At 29.2% G+C, this 18,039-nt stretch overlaps 1 protein-coding gene across 35 annotated transcripts in view; it reads left to right on the top strand.

Moving 5' to 3' along the window:
- Positions 1-5,159: 5,159 nt before the first annotated feature.
- LOC114915926 (protein EXPORTIN 1A) overlaps positions 5,160-18,039 on the top strand; it is a 33,424-nt gene continuing 20,544 nt past the window's right edge. For 3 of the 35 annotated variants that reach the window (XR_014428479.1, XR_014428476.1, XR_014428480.1), the window contains exons 1-11: positions 5,228-5,708; positions 8,126-8,210; positions 9,806-10,392; positions 10,664-10,850; positions 10,934-11,257; positions 11,421-11,629; positions 11,948-13,771; positions 13,865-14,039; positions 14,556-14,636; positions 15,400-15,664; positions 16,697-16,778. The gene's annotated coding sequence lies outside the window, so the exon portion shown is untranslated. Of the gene's footprint in view, positions 5,709-6,673; positions 7,844-8,125; positions 8,211-9,805; positions 10,393-10,663; positions 10,851-10,933; positions 11,282-11,420; positions 11,630-11,911; positions 13,772-13,864; positions 14,040-14,555; positions 14,637-15,399; positions 15,665-16,601; positions 16,779-18,039 lie in introns of those variants that run through there. The other 32 variants (XM_083062150.1, XM_083062148.1, XM_083062144.1 and 29 more) reach the window with 25 other exon arrangements.

Below are 18,039 nucleotides of genomic sequence, written 5' to 3'. Positions count from 1 at the left end.
AAATTTTCTTATGTACACTTATTTTTATGGTTAATGATATTAATTGAGTAACACTTCTACCCTTTAATATCATGTAAACCATAAAAGTTAATATAATACTTATTCATTGTCCTACACTTTAAGCATAATTTAGTATCAACAAATAAAAGTCAATAACATGGATTGAATAGCAATTCTATCTTTCATGTTATTGGAAGGGTTTATTAATTAGCCATTTGCTAACCCAAATCCCTATAATTTTCTAATAAAAATAAAAAAGAGGCATCTCAGATTAAAGAAAATATATCTCACATACGTTTTTTTTGAGGAATAAATTAAATATTTATAAATTTATATAATGTTGCGCAATTAATTAAAGGTACTGTTTTACAAGCATTGTAGAGTGCTAATACCTTCCTTACATGTAATCGACTCCCGAACCCAACTTTAATTTTAAAGATTATCCTTTAAAGGGTTTTCCAATGTTTTTCCCTTAAATTAAAATATTGGTGGCGACTCCATTAAAAAATAAAATGTAGCGTCATCCCGTCGTGATCCCGGTTACGACAATACTCTTTAAAAAATAAGAGAATGCATATTAACAAATTCCACATAAATTTGATAACTTACATCCATTTATTTTTAAAGAAAATTAAGTTAACAAGCTACACTCAAATACATTTTTTTTAAAAAAAATATACTTCAAAAATGATATATTGATTTTAAAAATTTTCTTATAACATAAAACACAAAAGACAGTTAAATACTTAATGTTTATCGTGATAAATAGTATATTTTAGGCTAAAACCCTAATTTGGTCCTTTGTAATATTTTAAAGTTTCAATTTAGTCTCACTTTAAATTTTGGGTTCAATTTAATCCCACCTGTCAAAAATGCTTATAATGTTTGCCTTCCATCTAAATTTCCACACACCATTTAGGAGTGTCCATGTGGGGAAAAATTCAAATTGTGATTATTCAAGTTATTTCCGACGTGGATTAACTCCTTCCTTTCCCAAAGTCGTAAGAGAGAAGTGATGTTGTTTTTATGCTTTGAAACAAGTTAAAATTAAAATCTGTGTGTGGGAAGGGTTTGAAACTTATGAATACTTGTTGTAGCTCGCTTTAAGCGACCTTAGACTTGCTCTAAGGAAATTTAGCTCACTCAAGCTAATTTTAGCTCACTCCAAGCGAGTTGACCTCGGTTAAGCGAATGGTTAGTTCACTTGAGCCAAAAAATGGTTGAGTTTGCTTTTGTGATCTTCATAAGAGTTGTAGCCTTAAATGTTAGATCTCAAATGCCATGAAAATTGTTAAAAAAATGTCTATAATTCTAGTTATGATAAAATTAGTGAGCAGATGTCAGACTGTTTGATTGTTTTGAAATATTGTGGTTTTGTAATTTTTAAAAATAATAAATGGTTGAATTAACTATTGAAATCAACATAGAAGTTTTAGATAGTTATCTTATCTTTATAAAACAATATCAACTTGATAACATGTGTATAGTTCTATATACCGTGTTTAGACCACACAAGATCATAGAAGATTTAGTTATGAAAATGTAGTTTGTGAATGATGATGGTAAAAAGCTTTACCTTTTAAGTGTTTGATCCTATGAATGGTTTGAGATGCCTATATTATTATTCTAGAAAGAGAGAATAATTGTGGATAAGTTATGATGTCAGTTGATTGTTAACGACTTTAAGTATTTTAATGATAATAATATCTAAGGAATTAATGTGTGATGTCAATAACGTTCAAGGTTGACCCAAAAACAAGGCCAACAAAGCCCTCACTTTAGGCCTTTTCCAAAAAAAAAAATTTGATTTCAATATTTATATAACTTTTTATAGGTTCCATAACTTAAAAGTTACTTTTTGCATTCTTATAATTTTGCTTTAAAACATATACAAATATAATTGTTTTTTCAAGTACCATATTTTTTTTTATCAAAATATATTATGATTAATTTTGAAAAAGTTTGACTTTAAGATTTGCCTTAATAATATGTTGGGCCGACCTTGATTAAATTATTTAAGTTATTAATTTAAATGTTTAGTTTGATGTTGATTTCCTTATGGCTATGGTTGAGGTTTTAACATATAATTAATTAGTGATTTTATCTTGAGATGTATCGAATGATGTTATGTTTGAGCTACAAACATGTGATTCTTCTACTAGTTAATATTGATAACTAAGTATGATATGCTAAGTATGTAATTATGATATTATGAGATATGAACAATGTAAACAATGTGAGCTGGTATTGGCAAATTGGTATCTTAGTCGTGAGGGTTATATGATAAGAAATCTAAGACTTAGTTGCGATGTGAACATGAGATGATGATGAATGAATGTGTAGTTGTGAATGTGTATTGTGATAACATGATAATACATTGAAACTACTATGTGTCTTGTCATATGACAATGCACCATTTCCTTGTTGATTAATTAAAATAAAACATTTAATTAAAAACTTTAATAGAACACCAAGTTACATATTTTGGTAAAAATCATTTTTCCCAAAATCAACCAAAATGATAAAACTGAGCTTATTATTTAAGCACTTGTTGATGCAGGAGCTACTTTCACTTGCCTATGTGAAAGCATAGTTCCCAAACAAAACCAGTTTTGTAGTGAAAAAACAACAAAAACCCTCCTGCTGGAGAAAAAATGATTTTAGGCTTAGATTTCATAATAGCAGAAAATAAGTCTATTACCATTACAAAGGACTATTTGATTATTTTGAATCATGTACAAATGTCACCCATCATAGATGAACTTGGATCAGAGTTGTGAGTTAAGCGTGGTAATACCCTCATAAAAGCTACTGAGAATTTAGAATTACAAAAAGAGTGAGAGGAAGTAGAAAAAGAGTGAGAGTTCTCAGATAAAAAGGATGAAAATGGGGAAGATGGAGAAGAATTATAAATAACATTAACCTCCATTCCCCCAAACATTTTAGACTTTATACTATTGTTTGAACTCAAAAGAAGGAAGGAAGGAAGGTGTACCTAGACTTTAAAATATCTAAGGTGAGGAAAGCAAGTGCTCGATGTATTCGAAAGTCATAGGTAGCAAGTAAATTCTTTTAAGGGTTAAAAGACCTTCCTTATTTATAGGAGAATATAGCTTTGGGATACTAAGTGATGGGTCTCCCTAATCCATTAGATTCCCCTGATATGAATGGTGGAGATGAGTGCGACTTTTTGTATGCATGAGACATTTCATATCCGCTTATGTCTTTTAACATGTCATCATTGCATTTGATGTTACTATTAAAATGACGACATACTCAAAAGACGTTAATCATTAAATTTTTTTGCCAAAAAATAAAAATTTTACTAAGCTTATACATTAAATTTTTTTTGAAGATGTCGAAGACTTGGGGACTTGTGTATTGGAATGGTCTTGAGGCCAAGATGTTTTCAATCCTGTTTATACAATAATGTTTGAATGAGTTGAGATGTTACCATTTACCGAAAGACAATCTATAAGGCTTAGAAGTATTTGAGTTGGCCAAACACCACATCGTAATCATGCTAAAATGTAACTCCCAGCCGTTACATAACAATAAAAGTTATTGAATGCCTTTAATGACTCGATCACCAACAATAACATTCATCTATCTATAAATATGCATGTATAAGACCTTTATAAGGTACACAATTTTACATAAGAGATCCAACACTTCAAATACCTACTAACTTTGACATCAATGACTGAAGATACTTGAAGGCCGATGAATGAGAAGTTCATAACCAATGACTTTCAATTTAAACATATTCTTGTGTGTACTTTTTGGCAAGTACAAGTCTAAACATATTATGAAGTTGCTTGTAGTGTTATACTTATGTTGTATGTATTGTACCTTTTAAAATTTAGATAAAAAATAATTAATTCATATTAATATTTAACGATTGTCATATGTTTAACACACACACACATATATATATACACACATTTGTAAGATAATTATATCTTATCAATTTTGTGTATTTTATAGGATTAAGATATGATGAACATATACAATTAATTGGATGGGTTAAGACAATTTTTTAATGCTTTTAAAGAAGAAAACAATAATTATATTATTTTCATTGTTATGTACAATAGATCTATAATAAATAATTAAAATAATAAAAGAAGATATTCTAATATAAATCATATATGTGATATTCCCACTCAAATTTGAATAAATGGTACTTTTATTCAAATAACATTTTAATTGTTCATTCGATTTAATTTATTTATTTGAATAAATACAACTTTGATTCAAAAAATAATTTATTTTAAAACATATTTTTTATATTTATTTGAATAAACAAACTATTTATTAAAATAGGTTTCTTTCAAAAGTGTACTTTCATTTAAGTAAATAAATATCTACATTCGAGTAAAAATTTTATTAATTCGATTGACACTTTAAAATTTAATTTAATTAATTTATTTAGTTGTATTCTATATGTTTATTTTATTTTTTTTTAATTTAAAAACATCATTTTAATTAATTTTCATCCAAAAGAGTAATATTTTAAAAATATTTATTTTCTTTTTAACTACTTATTTATTTTATTTCAAAAGATTTTTTATTTTATTATATATATATATATATATATTCCTTCTTATATATATATATATATTATTTATCACATATTTCTTTCTAACATATTAAATATTTATATACTATAATTTATCATCTATTTCTTTTCAACCAAATAATTAAATTTTTATTTTATTCCTTATTTATTTTCACTCTCCTATTTTTCTCGTCTCTCTATTTTTCATCTATTTCTTTCTTCTTTATCAAACACACCCTACAATAGGACATATTTAAAAAATATTAATAAAACATTTAAGGTTTGCTTTGTTGTAATGTGATTAAAATTAGGATAATGATGAAAATTTTGAGTGTTTTTTTTTTTTTTTTTTTTGTAATTTAAGTGAAGTTTGATGTTTCAATAGGAAATTATAAAATAAAAAATATTTTAAAAAAATAAATATATTTAATTTTATAAATATTATATATATATATATATAAATATGAAGTTAAAGATTTTAAATATAGAAGGAAATGGATAAATAAAAAAACTAAATTTAATTTTAAAATAGAAAGATATAATTAAATTTAAAAATGAGAAACTATTTTAAAATAAAACGTCTATTAAAATATTTAAAATTGCTATAAAAGATTAAAAATCTTCACAAAATTTTTTTAAAAAAGAAAAAAATTATATAGAATTTATTAAATAATAAAGATCAAGTAAAATGTAGTTAAAGTCATATATAAGTAATATTTTCTATATTAATAGTAATGAAAAATTATGTCCTTATTAATAAATAATATAAGTAAAACTGTATTATATTTTTAAAAATTTATATTCATGTTTATATATCATGAAAGTTGTCCAATTATTCATATATTTTTAAAGAGATTTATTTATTATTTTAAAGTTTTTAAATAAACCTAAAAGTAATTTGTTACAAAAATATTTACTTTGCAACATTACACAGAAATTTTCATACTATTAAACCAAAGACTAAAGTACCATACTAAACCTCCTCTCTTTCTCCCTCCTGCGGTGGCTGCGAGTACGAGGCAGCGTGGAATGTCTGACGAATCAATGCCGACCACCTCCGCAAAGCATTCTTTGTCGTGGCGGCGCAGCCTCACCAGGGCAACAAGCCTAGCCAGTTGTTCGTTAAGGAAAATGCCTAAGTTCCTCGGTATGTTGAATAGTTTCAATCTGTCGGTAAGCGTGCCGTTCCAGTCGTTGGTGTTCGCTTTAGTTCCGCAGATTAGGGTTTTTGACTCTGCGGATCGTTTTGTGAATGTTTCTGTGCGATTCGCAGTGTGATTGAAGAACGAAAACGTCTTCACATAATTGCTTGCACTAGAATCCTTCGATTCTTCTCTAAGTCGTGATTCTTGCAATTCAGATCCGATGCATGCGATTCATAGTGTGATTCAAGCACCAAAACAATTCGTATAGCCAGCGGCTGGAATCGTATCGAATCGTGTCATATTTTATCATTTCTTGAATCGATATTTACTAGCACGTTTACCCTAAGCAATCACTATTATCGTATTGATTTTTGGTTTAGCACAACAATCTCTTTGGGGTTTATTACTGTATACACCCGCATGCTGTCTGTTCTCTTATCATTATATAATTTGTTAGAGGGTTTTTTGTGTGAACATCTTTCTTCGTTAGAAGTTGTAGTTTTATTATGCATACCAATATTGTCTTTCCTTGTTTCGGTTATTTTTTCCCATCCTTTTCCAATTGTTGATGTTATTGGTTAATCAAGGATTCTATTTCAAGAATAAAGCAATGTATTGAATAAGTTAATTTATTTGTGTTGTTAACTTTCAATTAGCTGGAAAGTTGTGTTGCTACTCCTTTTCAGGTGGAGGGACCAGAATTATCGGAGTAATATTGTGGATTTATTGCTCATAATTTTTTCTCTATATATGTACCACTTATAACAGAAGAAATGAACTTATTTCTGTATTCTCGACTTAATTGAATTGTTTCAAACATTCAACATTTGTTATTTATAAAGATTGCCTGTTGCTCTCTCATTGTTGTCCATAATACTTTATAATAATTTCAATTTAATCCCATAATTATACAGATTTGGGGTTAGGGGTTAGGGGTTTGGGGTTTGGGGTTTGGGGTTTGGGGTTCAGGGTTCAGGGTTCAGGGTTCAGGGTTCAGGGTTCAGGGTTCAGGGTCCAGGGTCCAGGGTCCAGGGTCCAGGGTCCAGGGTCCAGGGTCCAGGGTCCAGGGTCCAGGGTTCCGCATATTAGGGGTTTTGGACTCTGCGGATCGTTTTGTGATTGTTTCTGTGCGATTCACAGTGTGATTCAAGCACCAAAAAGTCTTCACATAATTGTTTGCGCAAGAATCCTACGATTCTTCTCTAAGTCGTGATTCTTGCGATTCAGATCGGATTCATGCGATTCCTAGTGTGATTCAAGTACCAAACGATTCGTTGAACGACTGGAATCATATCGAATCGTATGCATCATATTGTATCATATACTTACTAGCACGTTTACCCTAAGCGATCACTATAATCGTATTGATCTTTAGTTTAACCCAACAATCTGTTTGGGGTTTATTAATGAATACACCGGATGCTGTCTGTTCTCTTATAATTATATAATTTGTTAGGGGTTTTTTGTGTGAACATCTTTCTTCGTTAGAAGTTGTAGTCTTATTATAGATACCAATATTGTCTTTCCTTGTTTGCGGTTATTTTTTCTCATCCTTTTCCAAGTGTTGATGTTATTGGTTAATCAAGGGTTCTGTTACAAGAATAAAGCAATTTATTCTCAACTTATTTGAATTGTTTTGAATATGCAGCATTTGTTATTTATGAAGATTGTCTGTTGCTCTCATTTGTTACTTTATAATAATTTCAATTTAATCTTGTAATTATAAAGATTTAGGCTATTTGAGCCTTGTTGATGCTTCCAAAGTCATTATAGTTAAAAAATAAGTGACCTAAAAATAATGTAAGATTTTATGGATTTGATCAATATGATAGACATGCTCAATTGAACAGTAGGCTCTATGATTAAATTATAAACAATTAGTTATTTAATATTGTAAGAATGATTTTGAAATATGTGTACATTAAATAAGTATATGAAAAGGACTGTTACAAAGTAGTACGTCTAATATTCGTACATGATAATAGTCATTGAAGTCTGGCCAGCTTCCTGTAGATCTAAAAAGCTTGAATGATTCTATAATGTTGGGTAATGACGATGAAAAACATGAGGATGTGGTTCATGATTATAAAGTTCAAGCTGATGGTTATCTGTTCCGCTACTTGCTCCAAAACCAGAGGTATGGAGTAGAGGGCTATGTGGGGTTAAGTGGTTGTTATCTTGATTAGTTGTTGCACACATAGTAATTTTTAAACTAAGAAAAATGATTATTTACTGTGATAGTTATAAACTAACAAGAAGCAGTCATGTAGGCTACTGTATGACGCCAACTTGTCATTCACATTTTCATTTTCATTGCTCTATTTCTATTCCTTTTTGTCTGTAATTCTTGTGTTTAATATATTCAGTTTAGCATGTCTGTGACTCTAACTGAAGCTTTTCTTGTGTCTCATTTTTGCAGAACACTAGCAGGTCAGTCTCTGAAAACCCAGCAAACCAGAATTTTGGCCTTCTATTTATCTGTCCTAACAACTGAAAATGCTAGAGTAATTCTCTGTAAATTGATGTCTTCAATTTGATTATATGAATGTCACAAAACATTTGCTATATATTTACAATTCCATTCCTGCTGTGTAGCTTTTCATCTTACGTCAATGATACTGAAAGTCCATAAAAATGAGATACGCAACAGGCATTGATACATGACTAAATATCATATCTAGGTATTTTTTCAAGAAAATAGTTCGTTGATACAACAAACAGAATAAATTACACCATAGGAATTGCATCTCTAACAACTAAGAAGTTTTGAAGGTTTTTAAACAAGCATTTTTTTTTTGCACATTTTAAAGTTTTATGTATTTTATTATGATATGTGTACTACTGTATCAGACCTTTTTATGTTGTGAGGAAAGATATAATAGGTTCTGAAGTATGAACATTATTACATCTTGTATTGCCATCTAAAACTTGTCAGTTATTAACTACTCATTTTACTGGATTTGTGTCTGCTGGAATTAAGGGACTGCCTATGGGATTGGGAGATTAGCTAGTTGAGTTACATCCTTGCACAGGAAAATAGTACTGCATTTTTGTCCTTTTCTTAATGCTTTTGAGTACCAATTTCATTGATTTTCTTGTTTGTTGTAAACCTTGCTTCTGAGTGCACCTAGTTGAATTTTAAGGATTGGGCTTGATTTTGGGTGGTAAGGAGGCAAGATATATGTGCATGTGATATAAAAAGTCATAACAGTAGTGCCTTGGATGAAAAGGATTGAACATAAACCAATAAAACACTCCTTTTAGATATAGCATGTTGCTGGCATTAGTTGTTTTAAGTATGTATCATTTATGTTTGAAAACTTTGAGCTAGTTTTTAGTTAGTTTGTCTGCCACATGGTAGTTGAATCGGGATATATTGTATCGGAATGCCTATATTTGGAATTGTAAATTGAATTGTATCGGGAATCGTAAGATTGATAATCAATAAAACCATAGTGTGTATATATATATATATATATATATATACATATATATATATATATATTTAAGTATTCAAGGCACATTTTAACATAAACAAACATGAAAAATGAAATCATACATTAATATATAGTTTATAATATATAAATATATTCTAATTTATTTATTTTTACATATATATAAATATCAAATAACTTATAATACATATAATTAATAATATACATATAAATATTTTCAATAATAAAAATTTATAGTAGGTAAAAAAAATAATTAAGAAATCAAAATATTTAAGGTGTTATATTACATTTTTTATTATTTAAAATATTATCTGAATTATAATAATAATAATTAATAATAAAGAGAAGTTACTTTCTAAAAAAAAAATAGTGAAGTAAAAGGCCCCTTAACCAAACCTAAAGATAAAATAATGGCCCAACTTTTTCGACCCTAAAAATTTTCATGCAACCCTTCTAATGGTGAAAATAATGTTTGAGAATGGACCCACCTTTCTATATACTGAATTGCCATGTCAATTAGTTTTTTTCACATCTGTGTAGCACCTCTTCCTCTGTTTTTTGCTCATAGTTTTTCAATTTGCTTGATTAGTGTTCAAGTCTGTTAACATTTATAGTGGTGTGGTGATACCCTTCTGTTTATGCAGGTTCACATTTGAATTCTGGAATCTAGTAAAAAGAATACATCTGCTTTGCTTTTGGGTCTTGAATATCTTATCTATATGAGAAGTTTTTCCATTTTGGGAAAATGTATCACATATGAACCCTAAAATGATGTTTTTGTCCCTAAATTCGAGAAAACTTCGTTGCTCTTATTTGATGAGTAGTTTTATCGACAAATGATGAATATGGGAGTATAAACCTTTTAAGGTTATTTCCGATCCTGATGTCAAAAAAATGTGGTTGTCTTATTGGTATGATACTGTTGAACAAAAAGCAATGAGAGGATTGTATAATATAGTTTATGTCTGCCCAGAGTCAGTGTTGAGGTATGGTTTGGAGCCTTGATCTGCCTGACCTAAGTTTCAATGAATAAATGTTGATCTTTTAGTCCATCGCATGTCTTAGAAGTTGGCTTTTTGACTTTTTTAATGTTTTGTAACTACAATTCAATGTTTTGTAGATTGATTCAACCACTGCAAAAGCTTGCAGAAAGTCGCGGTATTGCTTTATTTGCAATTGACGAGGTACATTGTGTTTCTAAATGGGTTCATGATTTCCGTCCAGATTACAGGTTTGTTTTTTATCCCTCGTGATTCCTTATTGTTCATGGCTTGCTCAAATGAACTGGATTTGATGAGTTTACTTAGAACATCTTAAATGATATTGAATGTAACTTGTGATTTGCATATTGAAGAAAGTTAGATCAGTTATTGGTTATTTTGAGTGGTTATCATGCATATTTCATTTGTTCTTTGTTTGGTGCACACTTCACAATTTATTGTTTTAAGTCTATTGTGAATGTCATAAGTATGACCTGTTTTAATTTTTTTTTTCTGTTTTAGCTGACCGTCTGTGCTGCGGGAAAATTTCAGTGCTAGAAAGCTAAAACCCCTGAAATTTGATATACCTCTGATGGCCTTGACAGCTACGGCTACAAAAGGAGTTCAATAAGTCATTTGAAAATCACTATGCATGTCAAAAGAAACGAATGTTGTTCTTACATCATTTTTTCGATCTAATTTACGCTTGGTGAGTTTGTTAATTATAACTTGTACATTCATCTCTGAATAGACAATCTTGTTACACTTTAGATTTACTGTGGCTTCATATAGGTAAAGGATAGTCGAACGTCAAAGGCTTCTTATGCAAAAGACTTTTGTGAATTGATTGAAGTATATGGTAGAAAGCAAAATATTGATGGAAATGAACCGGCTTTCATGTCAAATGATTGAGATTGTGTTTCTCATGGCTCCGATGCTTGTAGTAGCTCTGATACAGACAATGTTTCTCCTGATGACGTGGATGACAACTGAGATGAATATGCTTACAAAGATGATTTTTTAATGGGAAGAGAATTGTCGGTTGAGTTCCTGGAAAATGATATGGATGTTGTTCAAAATGTGGGTAGTTCAGATGATATGGATGTTGTTCAAAATGTGGGTAGTTCAGATTGTACAAATGTAACTGCTATTACTGACTTTATCATAAATAATTTAGTTAAGAAATTGAATGCAATTTTGGTACAAATAATTAAGGAAATCAGTCACATTGATATGCATAATTCCTAATCGTATGTATTGTTGCATTTTATAAATGCAGTTACCCATGGTGAAAAGCGTCCTCACATGGGATTGGAATTACCTGAGGCAATTGATCCACCTAAGAAACCAGAAGGAAGACTTAAATTTCTTAAAGAGCCTTTGGAACACAGACCAGCTATCATATATGTATCCACCAGAAAATAAACTTTGAGAATTGCGAAGTATCTATGCAAGTTTGGTGTGAAGTCTGCTGCTTTTAATGCAGGGGTATGAGTTATATATTATACTCTATATCTTGTTTGATTAGATGGTAGTGAATTAGAATTTATCAGGTTGATCATGTTAATTGACAAGAGAATCTTCAATTCTAAGACATCATGAATTACTAGGAAGCATAATTTTAAAATTTATTTGTCGTTTTCTCTTCTGTTTTAATTTCAAACTATTCTGGTATGCCCTTGGATTTCATCAAACCAAGCTTGATAATTGTCAAAGAAATGGTTGCTGCACATTCTCCCCACTCACTATTTGATTTATTTTGTTTGTTAGGTTTTAAACTAATTTATGTGCACAATCTTTTTCCAGCTTCCCAAATTGAATCTAAGAAGGGTTCATAAAGGGTTTCATGAAAATACTTTAGAGGTATGCTTCTGGGGCCTGAACTAAATATTGTGGATGTTCCACGGGAGAGGGGTTCAAAGAGGGGCTAAAGTTTTTTATTTGAATTGAGATGTCCAGTTATCAGATATGTATGAAATCATTGCATCTTCTTATATATGTGGTGTGCTATTCACATAATTACTATATAAATGAATGGACTTTTTATCTGATTTTGATGGGCTTTCTGAGTTTCACGTGTTTTCAACTTTGCATAATAAATCTCTTCATCCCCACTTCCTGAATGTCATCTGACTTTGATGGCTTTGGCTGTTTGAAGCCCTGCCATGCTTATTATACATCTAAGTTTGATGTTTCGTTGTAATTTATTGTTTTGACACAAGTCACATTCTTAGAGTGTGTTGGTCGTGTTTTATCGTCATCATAAATATTCCTTCACCTTTAACTACAACCATATGGAATTGAAGAATCTCTTTAGAGTTAATATCTTGATTGATCCAGGTCATAAACCATTCACAAATTTTACACATTTGTATTACTCATCATTTGTACCATTATAGCGAGGAAATTAACGCACCAACTCCTCAAACTCAACAACATAATCCATCACATTCTTATAGTATGTTTTCTTGTTTCAAGTAATTTTATCTTTTTCCTATTCTTGATATCTTACGGGAAATACTTTTCCAATAAAGCTCCTTTGAAGTTATCCCAATATGATGACTTTGATATTATGTGTTATAAAATATTACGAACTAATTAATTAAATTAGTTTATTTCCATAATTCTCTACAATTTGAATATATACCTTAATACATTTTTATTTTTGAATGCTTTCTAATTTGCTTACCGTTCTAAGATAATATATTTTATCTGAGATTGTTTTCTCTTTTCCTTTTTATACAATTACATTTCATGCTTGAAGTTTTCCTTTTATTTTTTAAATCATATAAATTATTTAAAAGAAAAAATTGATTGATGACAAGTAGAACAACTATTATCTAGTTATTGAAAATGGGTGATGTTTAAGATTTAGGATTTAAGATTTAAGTTCTTAATAATATTGTTTTTCATCGATTAAGAAAAGGTCATGAACAATATTTTTTAAGGAATTTTTCAATTATTTTTTAAGAGAGCATATATATATATATACATATATATATTTCAATCTATCATATCTTTTAATTAATTAATTTTTATTTTAAATTTAATTTGATATTTTTAAAATAAATTTTTTATTACTATATATATTTATCTTGTAAATCCAAAATATAATATAACTCAAATATTTAAAATACTTATTTATTATAAATTATAGCTATATCAAATAATATTTATTTCATATTTAATATATTAATATATTGCACAAATAAAACACTAGTATATTAAAAATCACAATAATAAAAGAGTATAAACTAGCCAGTGCAGTAATTACCTCAATTTATCAATTAATGGAAATAATATATTTTGACTTTTGAGAAAGAAAAAGGCAGTGCAGAGGTGTGATAAGCAACTCCAATAGACACGGTTCAGCAGAGACATTTGTAAATTGGGCCTACCCGTTTGACTGCTCAAAATTATTCGCTGCACCCGGTTAAGTTCATGGACACGGTTTATAACTTTATATAGTAGTCGAACATTTATCTTCTTCGTAGTAAGCTTTGACAGGTTGGGAAGGAGAATGGGTTTTCGCAAATTCAGCGCCAAACGTCAGTGTTTACTATGGGTGCTCCAACTCGCCGTCTCTACTCTTCTAGTAATATACTTGTTTTGTTCATTACTAATCTGAAGGTCTCCCACTTTGATCATTCTGTGAATTGATTTCATTAATTTCAGATTGCAACTTTTTTATGATCTTATTGTGTTTTCATTTTTATTTCGTAGTTTACGTGGTAAGTGATTTCAATGGGCTGGGAGGGGGAACTGGTGATACAGTGGGGCATAGTAGGGGAGACTGGTGAGAATAGAGTTCCGCTCCGTAGGGTTTCGGCTAATGCATTTGAGATTGGAGTATCTTAATTTTCATCTTACCTTTAGCTTCAGGACAAACTTCTGAGTGGTACTCCTCCACTTCTACTATTCTCAGAATTAAACACCATCACATTCTCTCTTGCTTTCTTGTTTTCTTGGTTTCTTACTTTCTTTGTTTTCTTGCTTTCTTTATTTCTTTCTTGTTTTATTGCTTTCTTGTTTCTTTGCTATCTTGTTTTATTGCTTTACTTTCTTACTTTATTGCTTTCTTATTTTTTGATAATACTCTCTGGGATTGATAACTATGATGTCTCAATTGCATTGCATAGAAACGTTTACCTTCTTCAGATCACCTTCTTAAAGTAGCATATTAGTAATCCAAACCTCTTTCATCCTTATAAGTGAACATCAACCAAAAAGACACAATTCCCTACCCAGAGACAGAGTTTAGATATATCTTCATCCTCTTTTTGCAACTTTTAAAACAAAACCAATAACCTTCACGTGCAAGCATTAACAAAACATTTAATTTACGTTGGATATTCTGTCTTGTTGCCAATCTATGTAACCAGTTTTATTTTCATACTTGAATGTCTGTATACAGTTAACCACTGATATATTATGGTGGAGAGGTCTTGCTCGATTATTGGAAATTAAAGGATTTATAAGGGAAGGAGATGACAAGGTATAATTAATTGCTTTACTTAGAAGTAACTTATCCTTATAGCTTTTATATATAATAGTAGAAGTGAGGTCATGTCCTTATGTATTTTATTTAAATAAAAAATAAAAAAATGATAGAGTAAACAGAAGTTAAGATACAAAAAGTGGTCATTTATAGTTGAAAAGACAAAATAGTCTAATCAAAATGTTTACATGAAAGATGCCTTTGTTAATAGTACTGATAAAAAAGATCTTTATATATTTATAATTATCAAATTGAGCTCATAAATTTCATGGTGGAAATTGCCGGATTTGTTACCTCTAAAAATCAACAAATGATGTATACAATTGAGTAGTGATCCTACGAGAAGGTGATTTTCAATACAAAAATGCTAATATCATATTTCTACACACTACCCAACACACTTCCTATTATTATGAGATCCATATAAATTTAACTCATTAATAGAAAGTGTTACCTATTATTATGAGATCCATATAAATTTAACTCGTTAATAGAAAGTGTTAAAAGAGTGTGTTGCTCTCATTGTACTTAAATATAATGATCTAAAACGCATCACATTGGAAACTCTTTTTAAGGCTTTTTGAGTTTAAGGATTGGGCAGAATGATATTTTTTGCATTCAGCATGAAAGTGGAAATGTGCCACACTGGCACTGCCATGCACTTTAATACATTTTCCCAAGTCCTAAACTCCAAGCAAAAGTATAGTGTCATTGGTAATTCTGTGTGATTTGATTTCAAGTTTTCTCCATACAATTGCAGATCCATGTTCAGGTAAAATACCAGGAGCCAACAGAATTGGGGATGGAATTTGTGAAGTCTATGAGTGAGCAAGATTTCTATGTCTACCCTGAGGCAGATATGTTGCTTACAAGGAAAACTAACAAACCATTTTCCTCATTCTCGGAATGGGGAAGGGGTTGGGCTGATCCTGAGATCTGCCGCCAGTGGTTGGAAAAAATGAATCTCAATAAAAAGCCAAAGATGCTACCAAGTCCCAAAAACAAAAGGCAACGAAGGAGAAAAGGTAAGAAATGGCAATCTGATTTGAGGACTTCTTGTGCTAGGCTAGTAGCAAAACTTACAAAATTTAAGTGATATTTTATCTAGCTTTTAAAACTTACGATTTACAGTATTTTTAGTTTACAGTTTGTCTCATTACAAATAAGTTTTCAAACATACTTACTCATTGGCACCTGGAAGGGAATTCATTCGTCTGTGATCATCTCAATTTTTTCATTAGTTGTTAAGTCACGATCAAACATTAAGTGCCTTTCATTTTAAATCATTGTTTTTTTTCTTCTTGTTTCGTGTATATCTTGAAGAATGTATAGCGGTTAATCCACTTCAAACAAAGGTAAATCACATGAATAGCAAAAATATGTTTTTATTCTCCATACAACAATTTTTTGTTCAGCTGTTCTCGTATACCCTCCTGCGCTGCTTTTGACAATGGGTTGTGAATTCAGTTTTACAATTTTGGAATACTTTATTTTACAAAGTTATAATTTACAATTATTGTCATAATATTTTAACAAGGAAAATGACTCTAATTTTTGTTACTTAATGATGGGTTATTTTGTTTTATTGATGATAAGCTTGAGTTTGCATCTCATTTTGTTCTGATTTGAGTGTGAATTCCATGTTATTACTTATATAAAATATTCACTGTTTTTTTTTAATGATCAGGCTTTGTTGAAAAGATTTCATTGATTATTTCTAATTACATGTCATTTTTTATTTTCTTTGATTAAAGTAAACTATACTAAAATATAATTTTTACCTTGTGATGCACATTCCCATCGTTCTTCTCTAAGCTTTTTGGTTAGATTTTAAACTTGTATTACTCCCTTGATTCTCACATGTAATACTTTTTACTGATAGTAAGTTAATATGTTTGAGTCATTTATTAATGCATGTCAGGCTTCATTTTGTTGCTTTCCTAATGAGCCCCTTTCATGCAGCTGTCACTTGTGCAAGTTTGTTGCAAACAAGTGCTTTTTTATGCTTATATTATGCCCCCTTTTTACCCTTTGATGTTGTGGTTCTACAATGTTAGAGAGCTTCCATTGAGGTCTTAGAAGAGAACGTGGGAAGATAAAAACCACTGCGTCATTGCAGATACACATGATATCTACAAGGTAATCTTTCCTTTAGTTTTAAGCTTTTTGATTGCAATAAAATTTTTATTTTTCTTTCATTCAAAACTTTAAACTTTTATTCTTTTCATATTATTGTTAAATAATATTTATTAAAATTATCTTATTTAAATAATTTTTTTATTTAAATGTTAGACCATACATTAAATCAAACTACATCACTAAATAAAAATATCTATCTTCAAATCACAAAGGAAAATTACATGTTTCTAATTATTGTTTTATCGGTAAGATCTATAAAAAAAATATTTGGATAATTCTTAGAAATGTATGCATGTGTGTAATTAAAGTGAGAGCCAAAAAGTTTAACCACTATAGAAAGGTGAGACAAAGAATTGTTTTATGGTATTTTTATGTTACTCTGCTATTCTTTTTTTTTTTGTTCTTCTTTGCAATACGGTATAGCGTGTAGATGTGATGAATTTTGGTTAATGTAGTTAGATAGATGCTCGAACTTGTTTGGTTTGATATAGATATAGATGTATAGATTTGAATTTTAATTTTTAAATTTAAATTAAATTGACATGTTTAATCCAATATGATCGTTGACTAGAATAATTTTTTTATTTAGAAAAAAAACTTATAGAAAGATGATGCCTTTATTTTAGTTTTCAAAATTATTATAAGTTGACAATATATATAGAGTTTATTATATTCTTTTAATATGTATAATAAACTGGTCCAAAGTAAGTTGTTTTTCTTTTATTTAATTTAATTTTTTTAAAACAATAAATGTTTTTTTTCTTTCTATTTTTCTATACGTTTGTCTAAATTGATTATTTTATAAATAAACAATTATCTGTCTTTTAAAAAATAAATAAATAATAATTTTATAGTCATTTTTATTTAAAGGTTTAAATAAGCATAGAGAATAATTAAATAAGAATTTCTGAATTATTAGGATCATAGGGATTGCAATTACATACTGGAGTTTGAACATTAAAGTTGTGATTGGTAAAAAAGTTAGAAAGCTTCGATGAAAACTATGTGTATGGGTTAATTTTATCATTCACTTTAGATGAAAAAATATTAAAGTATTAATTATTTGTTATTCATTTAACAACTATAACTTTATATCATCATAATTTTTCAAATCAAATCTTTTAATATTTTATTTAATGAGATCAGTAAAGGGGTGTATGCAAAGAAATGAAAAGAAAAAAAGTATAATAAGAATATTTCTAGATTATATTTTCTGTAAAAAATAGTTATATATTAATGATTTTAAAAGCTATTTATAACT

The sequence above is a fragment of the Cajanus cajan genome, chromosome 8, assembly GCF_000230855.2.
Source record: "Cajanus cajan strain Asha chromosome 8, NIPB_CcT2T_4, whole genome shotgun sequence".
Classification (NCBI taxonomy): Eukaryota; Viridiplantae; Streptophyta; class Magnoliopsida; order Fabales; family Fabaceae; genus Cajanus; species Cajanus cajan.
This window is presented reverse-complemented; position numbering and strand designations above follow the sequence as displayed.